Here is a 5546-nt window from a genome sequence, read left to right as displayed (position 1 = left end):
AATCAAGGATCACAATCATGGAAAGAGAACAATTTCACACAAGAATGGAAAATAAATGGTTATAAAATGTAACCACATCAATAGGCTCAAATCTCACAAGCTTGTGTTCTCAATTCAATACATGCTTCACAAGGTATGAAATTCAAGCAAGTTTCAAAAATTTTCTTTCAATCAATTGGGTTAATGCCCTATATTTAAACTTCTTGAAAAAAAATCTCAATATTTGACTAAGCATTGTTGTGATTGAAAAGTTCAAAAATTTTCTTAGTTCACCCTTTCCTTTTTCACTTAAAACCAATATATTATGTAAAAAGGGTGACTAAATATTTGCAATCCAAAGTATGATTTCTAGTCACAACTACAAACTAAAAACAAAGATAAACAAAATGTATAAAGAAGAATCCAACTAAAAGTACGGAATCTATCATCCAAAACATCTAAAAATATCCAAAAGCATCAAAATATCTAAAATCCAAAATAAGAAATGCATCAAAATATATACAAAGATGTGCAAAATGAGATAACTAGGCCGAAAAGTTCACCGGTTCCCAAATAATGCTACCGGTGCCCTCCCCACACTTAAAACCAAGCATCGTCCTCGATGCTAAACCGGTGGATCAGTGGGAGGTTCTGGAAGCGGAGGTAACTCAGCGCCAAGGGAGATGAGTGCCTGATCCATCCGATCCAGTCGGCGTCTGACATGAAGCCTCTCGCGCTCCAAGAACCGGAAGAGACGCTGGACCAAGAGATAGGTAGGCTCAGGTGCTGCTGGAGGGCCTGTAGATGGTGAAGGAGCTGCGGTCGTAGAAGATGATGGGCCAGCTGTAGGGGCTGGTGGTGAAGGTGTCCCTATGACAGCTCTAGCCCGAGAGCGGCGTCTAGTAGGTGGCTTCTCGTGCACCCAAACACCCCAGGGGATAGTAACCTCCCTGTCATCTGCATCAACTGGTGGTGGTCGCACATCATCATCTGACCACGGGACATCAGCTAAGGCCGCCATGCTCGTGACCAATGTAGGAAATGGAAGAAGGCCACGAATATGCGCCCGCCACATGCACTGTCGGATAAGTCTAGGGAAGGAGACATCCTTCCCCTCCATAACACACCCGATCAGCAGAAGCATCTCCATGGGGATCTCAGAAAAGTGGGTGGTAGGCAGGACGTAGTGGGCGAAGATCATCTGCCAAGTCCTGGCCTCCCTAGTCAAATGAGTGAATAACATCCCCTTTGGCTTGGTGTTGCCTGCGTCCATAACCCATGAAGCGTCCGGTATCCCAATCACGCGCCGAAGCGCCTCATAATCAAAAGTCATGGTATGGATGGCTATCTCAGCCTGATGATGGGCACACTGGTCATGCGGAATGTGTCAGCAATGTAATGCCTCCCCAATGGCGGTCTCGGTGACCATAATCTCTCTACCCCGCACCTGAACTGAGTCCAAAGTCGGACGGAAGAAGTTGCAGTAGAATTCCTTCACCCAAGATATATTTATGTCACCCAAATCCCGGTTAACAAAGTCAATACCTAACTCAAGGATCCGACCGGTAATGCGCCGTCTCACATCATTAGGTAGGAGCAACTTCTTCTCAATATTTAGCTTCGTTGTTCGATATCTAGAGAATCGAAGCTCACAGTAGAGATTGGGGAATTTGTCTGGATTGGTAGAAGGCAACTGCTGATTCTCTTTATCCTCGTCATGCAATGGATTCTTAGCATAGTTCTTGTAGATGGAAGGAATGGAGGGGGTAGAGTGTTTTCTCTTCTTAGAGGCGGTGGCTATGGCTTTGCCTTTATCCGACATCCTGAAAAATGTGATAGAATATATAAAACATTTAGCATGTAGCAAAAAACATGGTCAGGTCATAAATGACGAACAATCATGATGTTGCAATGAATATGCAAAAGTGAACAAGTAAACCAAAAAAATGCAAGCTTCATTAAAATCAACAACTCATATTCACAAGGCAATAGTATCATCATATAGTTGAAGGAATTTGTTAAAGATGGTTAAAGGTGAGTGGAAGTGGAATGGTTAAAGAAGTTAGTAAGTTAGAAAAGTAGGTTAGTGATATGATGATATTTATGCGTAATGAAAAGAAAAGTTGTGGTTTATGTTCATGATGATCGATGCAAGTCCGGGAAATCAAAAAGGAAACGGAAATTTGCCCAAAACTGAAATAAAGATCAAGATGAAACTAATTTTCTTGAAAATCGGGCAGCATTCCGGCTTAAAATTGGACGTTCCCGGATAGCAAAATAGCACAATTAGCACAAAAATAGCATCAATCACGTACAGCAGCAAACAGATATTATTTGCAACACATATTGCATGGAATATCAACCCAAAACCAACATACTGTACCCAAGGAAGCAAGCAGCAGATATGGACATACGGAGCAATTATCAGGCCTAGAATCCTCTATCCAGCCCTAGCTACCTAACAGCAATTATATCTATCTAACCTAACATACACAGTTCTAAGCCTAACTAACTAACATGCAATAGACTAACGAACAGAAACAGATGATTAAAAGAAAAACAGAAAGGTGTAAGCTGCGTAGGAACCGGGGGGCAGAAGGGAACGAGGAATGGAAAGGGAATTTAGGAGCAGGGCCACAGAATCAGAATTCGCGCCGCCGTCAACGGTGGCGAACGCGCTTAAGCGGGGATGAGCAAAATAGGGAAGGACGCGTGCGCGTATCGTGCGCGCACGCGTGCATGGAGTTGGGCCAGGGGCTTAGAGTTGGCCTAACTCAGGCCTAACTCTCTGGAGAATGGCCTGGGAGTCCCGCCACTAGATTTGCGCGCACGCGGCAAGTACGCGTCCACGTGCATTGAGGGCAATGGAGATCCACGCGTGAGCGTACAGTGCGCGCTAACGTGGGGTGGCATATTAGGCAGGGGTGCGTGCGCGTACCTTGCGCGCACGCGTACATGAGATTGGGCCTGAGGCTTAGAATTGGCTTGAGGCACGCCCAACTCTCTGGTCCATGGCCTAGTTTGGTGGCACCACGCAAGGACGCGCGCGCGGCAAGTGCGCGTCCGCGTACATTGACGAATTGTGAAATGGCGCGCTGGCGCGATGCATGCGCTCGCGCAGATTGGGTTGGGCCTGGGGCCTAGAGCTAGCCCAGAAATGGCTTAACTCTCTGGGGTTTGGCTCAATCAATTGCAGCAAAATCTTCATACTTTTTCTTTCCGGGTGGTTGACATATAGAATTCTCTTTAACATACCAAACCTTCTGTTGAGACCCATGCAATGTGATATTCTTCCAATCATCGTTCCTATGCCTTGAAACGTTGACCTTAATGAGCCTAATTCCTAACTTGCAGCCACTACACAACGTGTTCTTGCTTTTAACTCCACAAAGAGCTCTAAGTTGTCCATCCGTTTCAATCAAACCATATTCAAGAGAGAAAGTGAGGCTTATGGATAAGAATTTTACCCACTTGAATGTTGTGTTGGATGGTGACTCGGGAAGGGAGACCTCCCCACACTTAGACAATGCAAGGTCTACTTCCTTGTGCTCTTCTTTAGTTGTTTCCACCTCTTCACAATTCTCTTCACTTTCAACCTCATCTTCTTTGTTACATGGCTTGGTGTTATCTTCAAGAACTTCTTCTTGTTTAATGAGAGGCGATTCAACTTTGGATAGAAATTCATTGATGAACAAGGTCATCTCTTGATCAACCTCCTCATATTCTTCAATTTCAATATACACCATGCCAACGTTTTCCTCTTGGTAGCTCTCTTCCTCGTTGCTCACCAAGGGTATGGGAGGTTGTGCACACTCTTTTATACTTTCAACTCTATGTCCAATGGGAGAGGATTCCATTGTAGAGAGAAATTCATCCATGATTGAATCCATCTCTTGATAAGCCTCTTCCAAGTCTCCAACGATGATATGTCTTGGAGATTGCGTACCCTCCTTAACATCAATATCAAGCTTCTTGGAAGAGTTCTCCATGATGCTACATTCCCATGGACTTTCAACATCTCCTAAATCTTCAACCACTTCTTCCTTTTCTTCAATGATTATAGGCTCCTCTAGTTGCTCCAATACAAAATTTGACTCCTCTTTCTCCACCGAATTTTCCAATTTCTCCTTCATACTTTGCTCTTCTTTTGACTTTTCACATGTGGTCACGGAAGTACCTTGAGTATTCAAGCATTGGTGGGCTAAAGTGTGCACCACCTTGGTCAAATTGGTCACAAACTCAAGTGTATCCCGCTTCATGGCTTCTTGTCCTTGGAGTAACAAAGTGAGATGATCGTCTATTGGGGCTTGGGGTGAATAGGAAGGTTCATTATTTTGGAGAGAGGGTTCATAGTAGGAAGGTGGTTCTTCTTGGTAAGGGTATGGAGATGGTGAGGGTTGAGGTGGTTCATGGTAGTAATCTTGATAGGGTTGTGGTGGTTCTAAAGGTTCTTGCTCATAATGATCACAAGGATGTGGTATGGGTGATTGGTTATATGATGGATAAGGGCCACATAAAGGTACTTGGTAGAAAGGGGCTTGCGAGTATGGTTGAGCATCATGTTGAGGATAAGATTTATAGGCATATGGTGGTGGTTGATTGTCATAAAAGGAGTCACCATAGCCATTGAATTGACATGCATTAGGATGAGAATTATACCTATGAGTGTCCGGAGGTTGATGCCAATAGGAGTGATCAATTCCTTGAGGCTCCTCCCATCTTGGAGTGTTCCATCCTTGGTACATGTTAGCATTGAAGTTCACATTCCCTACAACACAATTAGAGCCAAACTCATAGCCAAAGTGAGAATTCATTATGGAAAAACAAAATAAAACTAACAAAATCTAGTAAACAAGCAAAAGACAAACTATTTACCCTATTCACATATGTACAATAACCAATAACATAACACCATTGCAACTCCCCGGCAACGGCGCCATTTTGACGATTGGATTTTTGACGGTTTAGAATTTCACAAATGAATTCTCGTTGAAGTATAGTCTCTAAACCAACAATAATCCTTTCATGCAAAAATTTGTTTGTCACAAGTACAAACCCCTAAAATCTATAAACCGAAGTATTTAAACCTCGGGTCGTTCTCCCTAGGAATTACAATAAAGTGTCTTGTTATTGGTTATGAGTTATTTGGGGGTTTTGGATAAGAGGCATGAAAAGTAAATGGCAATGGAAATAAACTAACTACTATAAAAGCTCTTGGCAAGGTGTGAGAACTAGAAATCCTATCCTAGTTATCCTTCTCAATTGTGATGAGAATTGTTCATTACTCCCACTTAGTTAACCCCTACCCATGGAGGAAAGTCAAGTGGATGAATCAATTTGATTCCTCAAGTCCTAATTAACTCCTAAAGAAGAGACTAGCTTTAGAGGCATTCAAATCAATTAGCAATCTCTAATTATCAATCAACAAAGGAATTAGATAACTTAAGTGTCACTAATTACTCTACCTAGGCCAAGAGGAACAAAATCTACACTAAAATCCAACCAAGCATTTCATCAAACACTTGGAAGGCACAAAAGAAAAGTATAGTCAATCACAACAAGAATGA

The sequence above is a fragment of the Arachis ipaensis genome, chromosome B08 (assembly GCF_000816755.2).
Source record: "Arachis ipaensis cultivar K30076 chromosome B08, Araip1.1, whole genome shotgun sequence".
Classification (NCBI taxonomy): Eukaryota; Viridiplantae; Streptophyta; class Magnoliopsida; order Fabales; family Fabaceae; genus Arachis; species Arachis ipaensis.
Note: the sequence above shows the minus strand (reverse complement) of the source record.